Source organism: Ceratotherium simum, chromosome 31, assembly GCF_057802395.1.
Source record: "Ceratotherium simum simum isolate JZ-2026a chromosome 31, ASM5780239v1, whole genome shotgun sequence".
Classification (NCBI taxonomy): domain Eukaryota; kingdom Metazoa; phylum Chordata; class Mammalia; order Perissodactyla; family Rhinocerotidae; genus Ceratotherium; species Ceratotherium simum.
Genome location: NC_141930.1, coordinates 12907910 through 12928801, shown reverse-complemented (window position 1 = coordinate 12928801; position 20892 = coordinate 12907910).

Here is a 20892-nt window from a genome sequence, read left to right as displayed (position 1 = left end):
TCCCCTGTTGTGACAACCAGGCATGTCCTCAGATATTTGCCAAATGTCACCTGGGGAGAAAATCATCTCCAGTTAAGATCACTGCTCTACGCCCACCCTAACAAAGCCTGAAGCCCAGCCCTGACAAGAGTTGCAGAGGAGACAGATTTTGGAGCTTGGGTCCTGCCCAGTTAGAGGTGCTTGGGAAACACTTTGGATTTCCACATATCCCCTATTACAAAGCATAAAACCAAACCTACACAGCTGAAATGTTATTAGCCAGTAAATAAACTGCCTACTAGAACAAGAATCAATACCCTTCAGAGGGAAGATAACGAAATCCAGAGTCTCTATGATGTATCACTAACAATGTCCAGGACACAGTAAAAAAAATTACCAGACATGCAAAGATACAAGAAAATAGGATCCATAGCCAATAAAAACAGTAATAGTAAACAGAAACAGAATGTAATGTGACTCAAATGTTGGATTTAGCAAAGATTTTAAGGCAGCTAAAGGAAAATATATGTTCACAGAATTAAAAGAAAATGTAGTCTGATTGAGTCAACAGATAAAGAATCTCAGGAGAGAAATAAAAACCATAAAAAAGAACCAAATGTAAATTCTAAAATAGAAAAGTTCTGTAACTGAAATTACAGAAGTGAAAAATTCACTGGACAGGCTTCACAGCAGATGGGAGATGATAAAGGAAAGATAATGGAACAGAACCTCAGGGACCCATCAATAATATCAACTCATCTAAGATATGTGTTATAGGAGTTCTAGAAAGAGAAGAAATTAAGAATGGGGCAAGAGAAAATAGATAAATAATGCCAAATTTCCCTCAATTTGATGAAAAACGTTGACTTACAAATTCAAGAAAATCAGTGAACTCAATGAAAGATAAATAGCAAGAAAGCTGCACCTAGGCACATAATAGTCAGACTGCTGAAAACTAAATATAAAAAGAAAATTTTGAAAGCAGCCAGAGGGGAAAAAGACACATAACGTGTAACTGAACAACTATAAGAGTGTCTGCCGAGTTCTTATCAGAAACAGTGGACGTCAGAAGATAATAGAAATGTCTTTAAAGTGCTGATGGGGAAAAAAATCCTCAATTCTATATCGAGAGAAAGTACCTCTAAAAAACTGAGTGAAATAAAGACATTTTCAGATAAACAGAAGCTGAGAGAATTGGGTCCAGTAGGCTTGCAAAACGAAAAATGCTAACAGCCATTCTTCCGACTGACGGAATAGTGATACCAGATGGAAACCCAAATCTACAGAATGGGGGGAAAAAAAAGAGTGCCAGAAACAGCAAGTAAGTGGGTGATAGAAAAGATTATTTTTATTACTTCATAATTTCCTTAAAATTTCACTGACTGTTTAAAACAAAAGCAATAACATTGTAAGGTGGATTTTGTAATATATGTAGAAGTAAATACATGAACAAAAGAGCACAAAAGTTGGGGGTTATGGATAAATGGAATTATACTATTTTAAGGCTATTATATATGTGGAGTGCAAAGTATGAAGTGTCAGGAGGGATGTGTCAAGTGTAAAGTAACAAGTGGAAAGTGTGAAAAAGAAAGTGTTGTTAAGTGTAAAATGTAAAATAGTACAATTTTGACCTGAATAGGCTCTGATAAGTTAAGAATGCATTGTTAGCCCTGGAAAAACACTAAAAATTAATTAAAAAAAAAAGAGCTAAGAAACCAGTAGAAGGGATAGAAATAAAATGTCAATGAAAGGAGAAACAGAATGAAAAAACAGAAGTGACAAAGGGAAAACAATTAGCAAGGTGGTAGACTTAAACATGCCATAGCAACAATTATATTAAATGTAAATGTAATGAAAATTACATTAAATGTAAAATGTTCCAATTGAAAGTCAGAGATTGTCAGATTAGATTAGGATGCAAGACACAAGTATATGCATCTATTGAGGATATAATTTAAAGTTACATATAAAATGAACATAAAAGGATGGAAAGTGATATAGCAGACAAATGGCATAAGAAAGATGGTATTACTACATAAATTTCAGAAAAAGTAGACTTTAAGACAAAGCATTTTACAAGAGATCAAGAGGGACATTTATAAATCACAAAAGGACCAATTCATTAGGAAGACATAATCATAAATATATATGCATCTAATAACATAGCTTCAAAATTCACGAAGTACAAAGTGACATGGAAAAAATAGTGGAGTTTAACACTACTCTTTCAGTAATTAACAAACTTGTTACTTGTTACTTCAGTAATGAACAAGTAGACAAAAATTAATTTGGATATAGAAGATCTGAGCACAGTATTAACCAACTTGAGCAAATTGACATTTACAAAACATTGTACCCAATAACTGTGCAATAAACATTTTTTTCAAGTGCATATGGAATGTTCATCAAAGTGGACATATGTTAGGTCATGAAAGAAATCTCAATAAATTTGCAAAGATTTGTGTATTACAGAATGTATTCTATGACCATAACAGAGTTAAATTAGAAATCAATAACTAAAATATTTAGAAAATTTCCAAACATTTGGAAATTAAATAACACATGTCTAAATAACCCATGGCTCAAAGATAAAGTCATAAGAGAATAAGAAAATATTTTGAGTTGAATACTAGTAAAAATATAACATACCAAAATTTGTGGGATACAGCAAAAGTAATACTTAAAGGGAAATTTATAGCTTTAAATGCTTGTAATAGAAGAGAAGAAAGATTTAAAAATTTTGATGTAAGTTGCCACTTTAAGAGCCACAGAATAAGAATAAGTTAAACCCACAATAAGTAGAAGGAAAAAAATAATAGAATAATCCATGATTTAGAAACAAAAATTAACAAAGCTCAAAATTCATTCTTTGAAAGATTAGTAAATTGATAAGCCCCAATAGGACAAATCAAGAAATAGAGAGAGAAATATATATTGCCAATATTACGTATAAAAGAAAGAATACATTACATATCTTATTAATTTTAATAGGAAAATAAAAGAATATTAGGAAAAAATTGTGCCAATAAATTTGGCAACTAGATGAAATGGATAAATTTCTTGAAAAACACAACTTACCAAAAATGACTCAAGAAGAAGTGGAAAATTGGAATAGCCATAGATCTATTAAAGAACTTGACTTTGTAATAATACTAAAAAAGCCTTTCCAGAAAGAAAACTCAAGGCTCAGATGATTTCATTGGTAAATTCTATCCTGCACAAAGTAAGAAATAATACCAATCATTTGTAAACTCTTTTTCAGAAAATAAAGAAGGGACTGCTTCCCAAGTTATTTTATGTGATCAGTATAACACTGATAACAAAATCTGACAAAGATTTGTAAGAGGAGATCAGAGACTGTTATGGATTGAATGTTTGTGTCCCCTCAAAATGCATATGTTGAAACTCTACCTCATGATGTGATGGTTTTAGGAGGTGGGACCTTTGGGAGGTAATAAGGATTAGATGAGGAAATGAAGGTGGAACTCTCATGAAAGGGATTAGAGTTTGCTTAATCTCTACTCTCTGCCATGTGAGGATACCATGAGAAGACCGTAGTCTGCAACCTAGAAGGAGGCTCTCACCAGAACTTGACCATCTGGCACCTTGATCTTGGACTTCTGGCCTCCAGAACTGTGAGAAATAAATTTCTGTTTTTTATATGCCTCCTAGTCTATGCTATTCTGTTATAGTCAGCCGAACTGACTAAAACAGAGGCCAGTATCCCTCATGAACATAGATTCAAAAATCCTCAACAAAGTATTGACAAGTTGAATCCATTAATAACATGCAAAAGGATATATCCTGGGGCCGACCCCGTGTCATGGTGGTTAAGTTTGCACACTCTGCTTCGGCAGCCTGGGGTTTGCAGGTTCAGATTCCAGGCGCAGACCTGGGCACCACTCATCGAGCCATGCTGTGGCAGTGTCCTGTATACAAAAAGAGGAAGATTGGCAATGGATGTTAGCTCATGGCCAATCTTCCTCACCAAAAGAAAAAAAAAAAAAAGGATGTGTCCCACATTATGGCCAAGTAGAGTATATCTAAGGAATGCAAGCTTGTTTTAATGTTTGAAAATCACAAAATATAATTAACCACATTAACTGAATAAAGATGAAACATTATATGATCATCTCAGCAAGTGCAGAAAAAGATTTTGGTAAAATTCAACACACATTCAAGATAAAAAACGTTCAGCATTGTAGGAATAGAAGGAACCTTCCTCAATGTGATAAAGGCATTCAGGAAAAATCCAAAGTTAATATCATTAATGGTGAAAGACTGATGTTTTCCCTCTTAGATCAGGAAAAGGCAAAGATGTCCACTGTTATTGTTTCTGTTCATTATCTTACTGGAATAATTGTTAGCGCAACAAGGTGATTAAAAGAAATAAAAGGCATAAAATTGGAAAGGAAGAAGAAAAACTGTTTCTAATTGCAATTGATATGACTGTCTATGTAGAAAATACTAAGGCATCTTCTAAAAAATGCTTAGAAATATTAAGTGAAGTTAATGCAAGCTCAATATGCAAAACTAATTGTATTTATATGTACTAGCAATGTACATTTGAAAAATGAAATAAAAATTCCTTTTACAGTACATCAAAAAAGATAAAATACTTAGGTTTAACAGAATATGTGCAAGACAGCTACACTGAAAACTTCAAATAATTGATGAGAGAAATTTAAATAGTCTTAAATAAATAGAGAGATATACCATGTTCATGGATTGCAAGACTCAATATTATTAAGAAGCCCATTCTCCCCAAATTTATCTATAGATTCAATGATGTGCCAATTAACATCCCAGCAGCCCTCCTCCACTTTTAAAAAGGAATTGACAATCTTATTTTAAAATTTATATGAAAATGCAAAGGACTTAGAATATCCAAAACAATTTTGAGACAGAACAAAGTTGGAAGACTTACATTATCTTATTTCAGGACTTACGAGAAAGCTATAGCATACAACTTAGTATGGTCTTGGGATAAAGGCAGACATATAGATCAGTGGCACAGTACGGAGAATTCAGAATAGACTTTCCATGTATGGTAAACTTTTTTTTTTGGTGTAGGAGCCAATTCTTTCGATGGAGGAAAGATAGTCTTTTCAAAAAATGATGCTGGAATAACTACGTATCCTTATAAAAAATATATACTTTGACACTAATCTCAAACAATAAACAAAAATTACTGTGAAATCTATCATAGACCTAAATATACAAACCAAAATGATAAAATTTCTAGAAGAAAATGTGACAGAAAACTTTTGCTACTTTGGGATAGGCAAAGATTTATCGAAGAGAGAGCTCATGAAAGAGTGCCTACCATAAAAAATGATAAATTAGACTTCACCAAAGTTATAACTGCCTGCTTTCCAAAAGACTCTATTAAGAAAATGAAAAGGCGAACCACAAAATAGAAGAAAATATTCACAATATATGTATCTAACAAAGAACTTACAGCCGGAATATATAAAGTAGGCTGACAATGCAATAATAATAAAACAGCTCAATAAAAAAAATGAGCAAAAGACTTGAATTGATACTTCACAAAAGAAGATATATGAATGGTCAATCAATAAGTATATGAAAAGATGCTCAACATCATTATTTATCAAATCCAACAAGACAGTTGGATTCAACAGGAAATCAAATATACCAATCATTATACCAACATACAAGCAATTAACATTATATAGACTAAGCCAAATCCAAATTAAACCATAATGAAGTACTACTTCATATCCACTTGAAGGGCTAAAATTAAAGAGACTGATAATACTAATTCTTGGCAAGGATATGGAACAACTGGAACTCTCATAAATTATTGGTGGGAAGGCAAAGTTGACATCTACTTTGGAAACAGTTTTGCAGTTCCGTATAAATTAAACATGCACTTAACATATGACCTAACAATTCCACTCTTAGGGATTTATCCTGATGAAATGACTACCAATATCTACATCTATGTACAAGGCCTATACATAAGTGTTTATAGCTGCTGTAGTAATAATAGACAATAACTAGAACCCATTCAAATGTATGTCATCAACGAAGGAATAAACAAGTATTCACACAACAAAATACTATTCAGCAATAAAAATGAATGAACTATTGATACATATGCTAATATAGATGAATCTCAAACATGTTATGTAAAAGAAGCAATGGGTTCATACATGTGACTCAAACCGAAGGATGACCATCACTGGCTCAGAGCCCTGATCTTTTCTTATGTCTGACATGAGGGAGAGTCACCCCAAATCAGTGTATCAACACTATTCTGGTGAACCAACCTCATGTGATCCTGTGACAGAAAAACTGCGCTGGTCAGTTGCAGTGATTTGCTTACTAGGCCACTCTGCTGGACCTTGGACCTGATCATGGGACTCCAGAACAGTCCCAGAGGTGGATTCTGGAGTTCTTCAGGGCATCTAGCGATCTCACATGTAGGCTGGATGGTTGGAGAATGTCCAAAATGGGAGAAACAGGGACAGGGCCTATGTGGGTCCTGATTCGAGCTGGAGGTTCTCCACCTGGATGGAGTTGCTGGCCATGGCCAGTCCCAGGCACCTGAGGCAGACTTAGAAATTTTGAAGAAAGCCCTCTAAAGCACAAGGAGTCCTGGGTGTACCCTGGGGGTACCTAGACTGCTTGCTTGAATTTAAGAGCAATAATGATGAGGGAAACATTTGAGAAGTTCAGTGGTGGCTATCCTTCATTGACCAGGGTTGACAGTAGAAGATACTGCCATCAAACTAGTATCAGTGTCATCATATTAGTATCAATTTCAAAGGATTCTGAACTAACAGATGCTAGTTGGCAACACTTAATTAACAGAGGAAAGGCATACATAATACCAAAATGTGGAGCCAAGCCAGAGTCATGGTCCTTGACCCACAAGGATCTGTTGTGACAGCTAACAGACAATGTGTTCTCAGAGGAGCAATATATGGGCAACCCACTAGGGTGTTATTTGACTTGTATAACAAGAAAAAGTTGAGCTGATGAGAAAAAGTCTGATAACAGCCATTGTAATGGAAAATCATGATCCTTCACTCACTTTCCAGATCTAAACAAATTCTCAGACCCAGAGCCTGTTGTCTCAAGGGGATACTATATCTCTTTGGGAAAGAAACTTGTAGTTTGACCCCAAGAGTATATGACAAATATTTCTTCAATGTTTCACCAAGGGATCTGTGGCCAGGCCCACCTCTTTCATAACAAGTCCTAGGGCAAGTGTACAAATGGAAGCTCTTGGCCCACAGCCCATCCCTCTTAAGACAATGTAGAAATACTTCAACATACATCCTTTTTTTTGGTAGTCTAAGTATATACACCTAAAGTCATTGAAACTTGTTCAAAAGATAAAATAAGAATGATTTTTCTTTGAGCATCTTCAAGTTGAATTCTGTGGGATTGAAAATATTGCAATTAAAATAAGGTCTTGATTTATAATTTCATATAATCAAGATAAAATCCACACCACGATTTTTCTATTCTAAGCGTTGTAATTGTTTCCTAAATTTGGATTTCTTTTTCTTCCTTAATGTTTTCCTTTAATGAGTACTATGGGTTGAATGTTTATATCCCTCCCAAAATTCATATGTTAAAATCCTAAGCCCCATTGTGATGGTATTAGGAGACGGGGGCCTTTAGGAGGTAATTAAGTCACTGGGCAGAGCCCCATGAATGGGATTAGTGCCCTTATAAAATAGGTGCGAGAGAGCTCCCTTGTTCCTTCCACTGTGTGAGGACACGGGGAGAAGACTGCCGTCAACGAGGAAGTGGGCTCTCATCAGACTCTGGTGCCTTGATCTTGGACTTCTCAGCTTCCAGAACTGTAAGGAGTAAATTTCTGTTGTTTATAAGCCACCCAGGCTTACCCAGGTCTTTTGTTATAGCAGCCCGAATGGACTACTAAGACAGAAATCGGTACTGGAAGTGGGAGTGCTCTGTAAAAAATACATAGAAACGTGGAAGCGGCTTTGCAACTGGGTAATGGGTAGAGGCTGGAAGAGTTTTGAGGTGCCTGCTAGAAAAAGCCTACATTGCTGTGAAGGGACAGTTAAGAGCAATTCTGGTGAGGGCCCAGAAAGAAGAGAGGAGAGCTGTCGAGAGAGCCTCGATTTTCTTAGGGAATACCCAAGTAATCCTAAATCGAATTTTGGTAGAAATATGGATGGTAAAGGTCATTCTGATGAGGTCGCAGAAGGAAATGAGGAACATGCTATTGGAAACTGGAAGAAAGGCGATCCTTGTTATCAAGTGGTGAAGAGCTTGGCTGAATTGTGTTTATGTTCTAGTGTTTTGTAGAAGGTAGAACTTGTGAGGGATGAAATTGGGTATTTGGCTGAGGAAATTTCTAAGCAAAGTGTTGAAGGTGTGGCTTGGCTTCTCTTGACTGCTTATAGTAAAATTTGAGAAGAGAAAAATGACTTAAAGATGGATTTATTAATCAGAAAGGAAGCAGACCTTAAAGATTTGCAAAATTCTCAGCCCATCTGTATTGAAAGGAATGAGAAAGCCTGTTCAGGAGAGAACCCAAAAGGTATGGCCAAAAGACTATTTGACGAAGACAATGGGTTTATATCAGTTACACTTGATGTAGCTACTTTAAATAATTGCCAATTAGCAATCTCTTATTTTCCATTGCTTTCCTCGGCAAATGCATCCTTGATTCTGAGAATGTAACACTATATTTTCTCATCAACTGGCATATGTGGTCAATTGATTTTTGACAAAGATGCAAAAGTAATTTATTGGCAAAATATAGTCTTTCAACAAGCAATGCTGGAATAATCGAATATCTAAGTACAAAAAAACCACTTTGATCCAAACCTCACACATATACAAAAACCAACTCAAAATAGATCATAGGCCTAAATGTAAGACCTAAAACTATAAAACTTCCAGAAGAAAGCAGGAGAAAATCTTTGTAACATTGTATTTGTCAAAGATTTCTGCATAACAATACCAAAAGCACAATCCATAAAAGAAAAAAAATTGATAAATTGGATTTCATCCAAATTAAGAATGTCTGCTTTTAAAAAGATACTGTTAGAATAAAAAGACAAATCACAAATGGTGAAAATATTTGCAAGTCTCATATTTGATAAAGGATTTTTATGTTAAATATTTCAAAATTTTAAATGAGAAAACAAATATCCCAGCAAAAATACAGGTAAAAGATTTGAACTGACATTTTATCAAAGAAGATATATGGATGACAAATAAGCACATGAAAAGATCATCATTAGTCTTTAGGGAAGTGAATATTAAAACTACAATGAGATATTACTACCCACCTATGTCTAATATCTAAAATTAAAAAAGACTAATCACAACGGGTGGTGGGAATATGTGGAGCAACTGGAAATCTCATATACTGCTGGTGGGAATATAGAATAAAAACAGTCTGGCAGTTTCTTAAAACATATAGTGGTATATACCAACCATTTAATTCCTAGATATTTAACCAGGAGAAATGAAAGTATATTCCATGCAAAGACTTGCACGTGAATGTTCATAGCAGCTTTACAAGTAATAGCTCCAAGCTGGAAATCACTCCAATGTTCATCAATAGGTGAATGGATCAACAAATTGTGGTGTGTGAATGTAGTATGATGCAATACCACTTAGCAATAAAAAGGAACAAACAATCGATACATGCAGCAGCACGGATGCATATAAAAATATTTATGCTGAGTGAAAGAAGCCTGAGGAAAAGCTTACTTTCTTTATGATTCCAGTTACACAAAATTCTAGAAAATGCAAACTAATATATAGTGTGCCCAAGATGGCCTTAATGTTCCCCTCAGCTTGAATAAACTTTACACAGGTTTCTTTGTGACTATAGCCCCCGATCTCCTTTTCTTAGAGCATTTACTTTAGAAAATTTACAATTGTAAATTCTTTCTCTGCCCATTTACAAGGTAAATCTCCCAGCCTATTGCAATAGTTTTTACCTCTAGTGCAACACTCTTGAATAAAGTCTTCCTAACTTGTTTAACTCAATCCAGTGCATTTTCTTTGACAAGCGACAGGAAGCAGATCACTGATTGCCTAGGGGATTGGAGAAGGTGTGAGACAGAAGGATTACAAAGGGGCCTGAGAAAACATGGGGGTGTTGGATATTTTTGTGTGTGTGGGTGGTGATGGTTTCATGAGTATATTTGTATGTCAAAATTTATCAAATTAATTAATTAATTAATATCAGTTATATCTGAAAGCTGTTAAAAAGTGCATATATCACCTGATCCATAATTTGACTTTTAAGTCTCTGTTTTATTAAGATAATTGCATATGTATACAGAGATGTGACTAAGAATATGCATGGTAGCAGAGTTTGAAATAAAGAAACTAGAAACAATCTTGTTTATCTATAAGAGAATTAATAAGCAAATTATGATACATCCATAATACTATGCAACTATTAAAAGAATAAGTAGAAAGATCATCAAGAACAAACAAGATTAACATATGTATATTATGTGTGATTCCATTTATGTAAAGAAACGTAAAAAAATTTCTTAAAATATTTAACACTAAAACTCTTAATAGTGGTTGACTCTGGAGAGGTAATTGGAATTGTCAAGGATTACATGAGGGAGAGGACTTGAACTGTCTACTTTATCTTCCATATTTTACATCAGTAACTTGCTTGTCTTTGAGAGCTCACTGCTTTCTCCTTCACGTCCTCTAATATTGGCCACTATGCTGGGGTGTACATTAACAACTAAAAGCTTGGTTCTTTTCTGTTATTTTCCAGTTTTCAAAACAGTGGATTGGTTTCCTAGCATCCTCCCAAGATGACCAATGAGGGTTTTTGGGTAATATTACGAACTCAGGGATTTAAACATATTTCATGTGTTTCAATCCATTGCCTTTATTATCTTACTAATGTTCAAATTGTCCTATCTTTGGCCACTATAAACCTATTCAAGTTGGATCCAGAGTTCTTATGCTCATAATATAATTTGATTGCTTCCTTGATTTCTGGTGTGATAAAGTGCTTCAAGTGCCGAGGTGGAGTCAAGATGGCGGCATAAGCAGACTCAGAACTCACCTCCTCCCGTGGACACAGCCAATTTACAACTACTCGTGGAAAGATTACCCCTGAGACAGAACTGAAAACTGGATAAGAGGAACTCCTGCAACAACGGACAATCCTAACTGGGGTAGAAGAGGCAGAGACTCCCTTCTGGAGAGGAAAACGCCGCCTTCACAAGCCGCCAGCTTCACGGCCTCCGGGAGCAGCTCACAGGTACGCAGCCTCCCTGGAGGCGCGGGGCCCTGAGCCGGGAGCGCCCCCACTGTGGGCATTTTGTGGACCCAGCACAATAGAGACCAGCGGCATAATATCTGACTGTGCCTGCTACTAAAACACTGGGGAGGACCCCAGAAAACCCGGTTCACAAAGAAACTAAAACTGGCTCTTAAAGGGCCCAGGCACAAACTCACCCGTTTCAGAAAGCATCCTAAAATCACCAGAAAGAAAGGTGCACAGTGCTTTGGTGACAAGAGACTCACCTAGTAGGCCCTGAGTGCATCTCGGTGAGGAGTGAGACCTCTCCAGGGACTGGGACATTGGCGGCGGCCATTGTTGTGGCCTGGTGTGGGCGTGCTGACACAGACGCCATTGGAGTTCTCCCTGAGGCCTGCTAGCCTAGGGTCTGCCCCACCCGCTAGAGCACCGATTTAATCCAGCTCAGCCAGGGTGGGCAGCCCACCCTAGAGACTGGCCCCACCCAACAACAAGCCCTCAGGTAACTTGTGGGCCTGCATAGATTGCTGACTGGATTCTCTGCAGCCTGGCAACTGAGCCAACTTTAGTGGGGCAGGGTGTGCACAAGGAGCAGGTGGAGAGTGTGGGGTGGTGGCGGAGTGTGTGGGGCTCCCGCCGTGGAGAGACTGGGTCCGCTTGGGGAGGTCAGGGCGCTCACACGGGGCAGGACTGTGTTGACTGTGTGTGGACCTGTGGGCAGCAGGGTTTGTCAGCTGTAGAAGACTTGTGCTTCTCAAAGACCCACATAGGAGGTTTGCCCCACCTTCCAAAGCCTGAAACGATTGGGTGCTCCTGTGCCTGAGGCCAGCCCTACCCAGCTGCAATCCTCAGAGAGCTGACAAGAGACCTAATAGGCTAGAGGCTTACAGCAATTGTAAGGCCCTGAGCCTAACAACCTGCCATGCTGGGGGCCTACTCACTTAAAAGAAATACTGCAACACAAATGTGGTATTAGAACTTGCAGCCAACTGTGCTGGGGCTCCCCACACCTCATAAAGAGACTGAAGGGCCCACACCAACTACAAGCAGCTGAGCATTAGAACAGCTGGCCAGGAGCATAACTCAGCTTCCCTGGGCACCTACAGGGAGAGCAAACAGGCCACAACAGAAGGACACACGTAGCCCACATAGGGGTCACCCCTGGAACATTGAGAACTGAGGGAAGCACACTGGAAGCCTCCTAAGGCATCACTTACATAAACCCACCTATCCAAGAGCAGGAGACGTAGCTGACCTACCTAATACATAGACACAAGCACAGGGAAGGAGGCAAAATGAGGAGGCAAAAGAATACATTCCAAGTAAGGGAACAGGACAAAACCCCAGAAAAGGAACTAAGTGAAACAGAAATGAGCAACCTACCCGACAGAGAGTTCAAACTAAGAGTGTTAAGGATGCTCACTGATCTGGGGAGAAGAATAAATGATCTCAGTGAGAATGTCAACAAAGAAATGGAAGATATAAAAAAGAACCAATCAGAAATGAAGAATACAATACTGGAAATGAAAAATTCATTAGAGGGACTCAAAAGCAGAGTAGAGGATACAGAAGAACGGATCTGTGAGCTGGATGAAAGACTAGAAGAAATTACCCAAGGTGAACAGGTAAAAGAGAAAAGAATTAAAAAGAGTGAGGACAGTCTAAGGGACCTCTGGGACAACATCAAGTGCACTAACATCCGTGTTATAGGTGTCCCGGAAGGAGCAGAGCAAGACAAGGGGACAGAGAATCTATTTCAAGAAATAATAGACGAAAACTTCCCTAACCTAAGTAAGGAAACAGACATCCAGGTACAGGAAGCACAGAGAGCCCCAAACAAGATAAACCCAAAGAGGCCCACACCAAAACACATCATAATCAAAATGTCCAGAATTAAATATAAAGAGAGAATCCTAAAAGCCGCAAGAGAATGTCAAGTTACATACAAAGGAAACCCCATAAGGCTATCAGCTGACTTTGCAGCAGAAACCTTACAGGCTAGAAGAGAATGGCATGATATATTTAAAGTGCTAAAAGGAAAAAACTTACAGCCAAGAATACTCTAGCCAGCAAGGTTATCATTCAAAATGGAAGGAGAGATCAAAATTTTCCCAGATAAGCAAAAACTAAAGGAGTTTGTCACCAAGAAACCAGTGCTACAAGAAATGTTAAAGGGACTGATTTAAGGGGAAAAGAGAAGACCACAAATAGGAAAAATTATCTATTTCCATGATTAGAACGTAATGGATACAAATACACAAAAAAGAGGTTAGATATGATATCAAAAACATAAAAGGAGGGAGGAGGGGAGTTAAGAGTACAGCTTTCAGACAGAGGTCAAACTAAAGTGACCATCAATTCTGTATAGAAGAAGAAAGGAACAGAGAAGGACTACTAAAACTCAGAAAAAAAAAAAGTTAAAAAATGGCAGTAAGTACATACTTATCAATAGCTACTTTAAACGTCAATGGACTAAATGCTCCAATTAAAAGGCATTGGGTGGCTGACTGGATAAAAAAACAAGACCCATATATATGCTGCATACAAGAGACACACTTCAGACCTAAAGACACTCACAAACTGAAAGTGAAGGGATGGAAAAAGATACTCCATGCAAATGGCAATGAAAAGAAAGCTGGGGTAGCAGTACTCATATCAGACAAAATAGACTTTAAAACAAAAACTGTAAAAAAAGACAAAGAAGGGCATTACATAATGATCAAGGGAACAATCCAACAAGAGGATATAACACTTGTAAATATCTACGCACCCAATGTAGGTGCACCTAAATATATAAAGCAATTATTAACAGACATAAAAAGAGAAATAGACAGTAACACAATAATAGTAGGGGACTTTAACACTCCACTTACACCAACGGATAGATCATCCAAACAGAAGATCAATAAGGAAACATTGGCCTTAAACGACACACTAGAACAGATGGACCTAGTAGATATATACAGAGCATTCCATCCAAAAACCGAAGAATACACGTTCTTTTCAAAGGCACATGGAACATTCTCCAGGATTGATCACATATTAGGCCACAAAACAAGTCTCCATAAATTTAAGAAGATTGAAATAATACCAAGCATCTTTTCTGACCACAACGGTATGAAACTAGAAATCAACTATAGGAAGAAAATCAGAAAAGCCACAAATACGTGGAGATTAAACAAAATGCTACTGAACAACGACTGGGTTAACGAAGAAATCGAAGAAGAAATCAAAAAATACCCGGAGACAAATGAAAATGAAAATACGATATGCCAGAATTTATGGGATACAGCAAAAGCGATTCTAAGAGGGAAGTTTATAGCAATACAGGCCTATCTCAACAAACAAGAAAAATCTCAAATAAACAATCTAACAATGCACCTGAAGGAACTGGAAAAAGAAGAACAAACCAAGCCCCAAATCAGTAGAAGAAGGGAAATAATAAAAATCAGAGCAGAAATAAATGAAATAGAGAACAAATCTTTAGTAAAATCAGAAATGAAAGAGGAGAGGTTACAACAGACACCTCGGAAATACAAAAGATTGTAAGAGAATACTATGAAAAGCTATATGCCAACCAATTCGACAATCTGGAAGAAATGGATAAATTCTTAGAATCATACAACCTTCCAAAACTGGCTCAAGATGAAGGAGAGAATTTGAATAGACCAATCACCAGTAAGGAGATTGAAACAGTAATCGCAAACCTCCCCAAAAATAAAAGTCCAGGACCAGACGGCTTCCCTGGGGAACTCTACCAAACATTCAAAGAAGACTTAATACCTATCCTTCTCAAACTCTTCCAAAAAATTGAGGAGGGGGGGAAGCTCCCTAACTCATTCTACGAAGCTGACATTACCCTGATACCAAAACCAGACAAGGACAACACAAAAAAAGAAAATTACAGGCCAATATCACTGATGAACATCGATGCAAAAATCCTCAACAGCATACTAGCAAATTGCATACAGCAATATGTTAAAAAGATTATACACCATGATCAAGTAGGATTTATTCCAGGGATGCAGGGATGGTTTAACATTTGCAAATCAATCAACGTAATACACTACATTAACAAAATGAAGAATAAAAATCACATGATCATCTCAATAGATGCAGAGAAAGCATTTGACAAGATACAGCATCCATTTATGATAAAAACTCTGAATAAAATGGGGATAGAAGGAAAGTATCTCAACATAATAAAGACCATATATGAGAAACCCACAGCTAATATCATCCTCAATGGTGAAAAACTGAAAGCCATCCCTCTAAGAACGGGAACCAGACAAGGATGCCCACTGTCACCACTTCTATTCAACATAGTACTGGAAGTCTTAGCCAGAGCAATCAGGCAAGAGAAAGAAATAAAAGGGATCCAAATTGGAAAGGAAGAAGTGAAACTGTCACTATTTGCAGATGACATGATTTTATATATAGAAAACCCTAAAGAATCCACCAGAAAACTTTTAGAAGTAATAAACGAATATGGTAAAGTTGCAGGATACAAAATCAACATACAAAAATCAGTTACATTTCTGTACACTAACAATGAAGTAGCAGAAAGAGAAATTAAGAATACCATCCCGTTTACAATTGCAACAAAAAGAATAAAATACCTAGGAATAAACTTAACCAAAGAGGTGAAAGATCTGTACACCAAAAACTATAAAACATTGCTGAAAGAAATTGAAGAAGACACAAAGAAATGGAAAGAAATTCCGTGCTCTTGGATTGGAAGAATTAACATAGTTAAGATGTCCATACTTCCTAAAGCCATCTATAGATTCAATGCAATCCCTATCAAACTTCCAACAACAATTTTCACAGAAATAGAACAAAGAATCCCAAAATTTATGTGGAACAACAAAAGACCCCGAATAGCTAAAGGAATCCTGAGAAAAAAGAACAAAGCTGGAGGTATCACACTCCCTGATTTCAAATTATACTACAAAGCTGTAGTAACCAAAACAGCATGGTACTGGCACAAAAACAGACACACAGATCAATGGAATAGAATCGAAAACCCAGAAATAAACCCACACATCTATGGACAGCTAATCTTTGACAAAGGAGCCAAGAACATACAATGGGGAAAAGAAAGTCTCTTCCACAAATGGTGTTGGGAAAACTGGATAGCCATATGCAAAAAAATGAAAGTAGACCCTTACCTTACACCATACACAAAAATTAACTCCAAATGGATTAAAGACTGGAATGTAAGACCTGAAACTCTGAAACTTCTAGAAGTAAACATAGGCAGTATGCTCTTCGACATCGGTCTTAGCAACATCTTTTCAAACACCACGTCTGACCAGGCAAGAGAAACAATAGAAAAAATAAACAAATGGGACTACATCAAACTAAAAAGCTTCTGCACAGCAAAGGAAACCATCAACAAAACAAAAAGACAACCTAGCAATTGGGAGAAGATATTTGCAAACCATACTTCTGATAAGGGCTTAATCTCCAAAATATGTAAAGAACTCATGCATCTCAACAACAAAAAAACTACCAACCCAATTAAAAAATGGGCAAAAGACCTGAACAGACATTTGTCCAAAGAAGATATACAGATGGCCAAGAGACACGTGAAAAGATGTTCAAAATCACTAACTATCAGGGAAATGCAAATCAAAACTACAATGAGATATCACCTCACGCCCGTCAGAATGGCTATAATTAACAAGACAGGAAACAACATGTGTTGGAGAGGATGTGGAGAGAAGGGAACTCTCATACACTGCTGGTGGGAGTGCAAACTGGTGCAGCCACTGTGGAAAACAGTATGGAGATTCCTCAAAAAATCAAGGACAGAACTACCATATGATCAAGCTATTCCACTGTTGGGTATTTATCCAAAGAACTTGAAAACACCAATTTGTAAAGGTACATGCACCCCTGTGTTCATTGCAGCGTTATTCACAATAGCCAAGACTTAGAAGCAACCTAAGTGCCCATCAAGGGACGAGTGGATGAAGAAGCTGTGGTATATATACACAATGGAATACTACTCAGCCATAAGAAACGATGAAATCCAGCCATTTGTGACAACTTGGATGGACATTGAGGGTATAATGCAAAGTGAAATAAGTCAGAGGGAGAAGGTCAAATACCGTATGATTTCCTTCATTAAGTAGTAGATAATAACAACAATAAACAAACACATAGGGACAGAGATTGGATTGGTGGTTACCAGAGGGGAAGGGGGGAGGGAGGAGGGTGAAAGGGATAATTCGGTACATGTGTGTGGTGATGGGTTGTAATTAGTATTTGGGTGGTGAACATGATGTAAATTATGCAGAAATAGAAGTACAATGATGTACACCTGAAATTTTTACAATGTCATAAACCAATGTTACTGCAATAAACAAAAAATTAAAAAAAAAACAAAAAAGGCACTAGAAAAATTTGCTATTTAAAGGGTAAATTTCTTTGTAATACTCTTAGAATACAGTTACTTCCAAATTAATTGGTTCTGTAAGAACAGATGTTTGTTTAGAAAGTTTCCTTAACTGGATGAGCACCAGCATTAATAATACCCATCCCATTCCCATCGAAACAAGCAAACAAACAAATTAAAAGCAAAATCCAAAAATATAAACATTTATGACATTAAAAAAAAAAAGTGCTTCAAGTGCATGTTTCACATTTCCTGCCCCGACTTAGAATCAGCTATTTTTCCAAAGAGCCCTGGTTCCTGTTAATGGAAAATTGATGCGAGGGTTGGTCGTTGCTATTGGGTTGATAATTTTTTTCTAGACCTTTTCAGTAGGTAGAGGTTGGTATGTTCTAAAAGCATCTATAAAAGCATGAAGTCATAATAAGACCTACTCTCTAGCTGCTACAGTGTTAGATACCTTGGGTATTTAAAAAAATATGTAGAAAATACTGTCACTGATCTTTAGTAAGTTTACAGTTTAATTGGATAGTTTACTGATTTTGCCTAAGAATAAAAAAATATTGAGTAACATGCTTTGAATTAATCCCTGAATCTATCACACTTTTTTCAGTGAATACTTCTTCTGAGTTCTCTTCATCAGTGCTGGGTTCAGATATGAAGTAAATGATTGGGACCTTAAAATAATTGGTTTAGAAAAATGATTAATGAGGAGAAAATGGAAAGGCTGGAGTTTTTCTTGTCATCTATCATCCAAATGAAATTGTAACAAATGTTCTCTGTTTAGAATTCGTTTTTTTTTTTCTGAGTACACGTTTGCCTGGGAGTTTGAATTAATCAAGTGGAGAATTTTTGGATTATTAATTCTGTCTACCTTTCATTTCAATTACTTTCTATTTAGAATCTCTTCTTTCCAACAGTTCTAAGCTTAGAATCTCTTCTTTCCAACAGTTCAACCCCCAAGTTGTTGAATTAAAAACTTAGAATTCATGGAATCCAAATTACATTTCAACTAAAAAAACAAAGCTGAAAATCAAAAAACAAACTTCTTCCGCAATTTGCTTACAAATCAATCAGCTTACAAAATGTAAAACTTTCCAATGCTTTTTATAAACCTGGGTTAAGTCTGGGTCTTTTTAGGTTATAGCTCTCAAATTAAGCAAAGTTTCGCAAAACGTGACATTTTGTTTCCCTGGGTGTTTGCATACAAACTTATTTAAACAAATCCAAATCCAGAACAATCATTCAGTACTTTAGTTGACCCCTCCAAAACTGGGGTGGAGGAAATCTTAAAAATCAATTCAAATTAGCTTGCTTTGTTAAGTTTCACCTGTTTGCAGGTTTCTTATGGCTTTCATTCCAAGCTTTAACCCAGTCCAGGTTTATTTGAAAAGCAGATTGCATTGGCTTTAGAATTGACCTGGGCTCGTTCCAAAGGCATCCCACTCAAACTGCAGCCCAGGTTAGTCCAAAACTCATCTCTAGCAATCTCATTTTTTCTCTTGGGAGAGAAGACTCTGGCTGTATTTCGAGGAGTAGAACTGATTTCAAAAGATTTGGATTTAATAGTCTGTTTGAATTTTTGCAAATATTTCCATCCTTAATTTAAAAATGTGTTCTTCTAGCTAAAGGGAATCCAACGCTGTATATAAGCCATGACAGAAATCTTCTCATTTCCAAATCACTCCCTTCATCTTCCCTAAGTCTGGGGCTTAATGACACTTTTAACTACATCCTCTGACCTTCATTATCCATACCCCTTCTCCATACCCTGTCCATGTAATTGGAAGAGGTTATTTTTTTCTCTTAATTTGCCAGTTTAGCAGTTTTTTAACTGTATCTCTTGCAGATTCACTTCTTCTAGGAAGCCTTCCAATCAAAATCTATGAAATGCCAAAAAGGAAAAGCATAAGCTCACAAATAGAACAGTCAGAGTTTTCTTCAACCTTGCTAATTGACCCAGGTCTTGGTTGCAGTTGACATCTGAGCAGTAAGGTTGTAAGACTCGCATTATCACACCGCAAGCGTGAATTCAGTTCTTAACACCGAGCTGCAGATTTCCTGCCTCTGAAATGATGAGAATTAATGATTTCATTCATTTACCTCCTAGAAACTTGTTATTTGGAATACAATCAGCTGAATTCAGACAATGCACTGATAAGTAACTGTTTGCTTTTTAAAACATTCTGTTTATTTTAAAAACAACTTGTTGACTTTTGTCCACTAATATATGACTTACGTTAACATTTTCTTGCCCAGGAAGATTGTGTGTGTCGACATCTCTTAAAGCTTCTGGGAATTCAATTCAATAGGGAGAATAACAACCAGCAGTAACATACTGTATTACACAATTTCTTTAAATTCTTCTCAGGCAACCTCTTTTCAACCACTATGTTTTGTTCCAGAGCCCATGCATGAACAATTTTTATATTTTTCCAAAGTAAAAGTTGTTTTCTTCAGGTCTTTTCTTTCCACTAGGAAGTCATGTTTTCCCTGTGAATGGAACTTAAACCCCAATTCTTCAATTCTAAATTCAAAACCCACAGAATTTTGTCTAAAGCAAACACAACACATTCATTCTCTTCTTCCCAATTGCTTGAAATTCTATCCAGGTTTTCTAAAAGCTGATTGACTCTTACCAACATTTTCTATGAACCACACATGGATTTGGAGTTTATAGACAAACCCCAAACCTCTAGAAATAAACCCTGCTTCAAGAAAGTTTCATTCAGTTTCATGTTTCATTACAAAAATTCAATATAACTTTCTACAAAAAGCACTAAACAACACTAGATGGAGATGATCTCTGTCGCCAGTGAAATGTCATGCTTCTGTATCATTGGTACCAGGACTAATTTATGTTTTTAAGTTTTGAATAAAGTACACTCCATGTTTTTCAGCTAATAGAACTATGCACATTTTATTTGTAGCTAAAATTCCAATATTGACTTTGCATCTTGAAATTACACAAAAGAATGTAAAGAGCAACATTGTGTGGATGTGGATCTATTTTAAACCACAGTTGAATGATGTTAAGGCTAGCAAAACAAATGATATGGATGCTAACTAGTTAAATATTAATCTATTAACTTCCAAAAGACCTAGAATCACAGAAGTGAAAGGGACTTTAGGGAATTTTTTTACCGTGGTACTTCTTCTGCAAGTAAGAATTAGGTATTACTAAATCCAAGTGATTTATGCTATGGACAGACCTGGCCCATACAAATCTCCCCTAATCCTTCCCGCA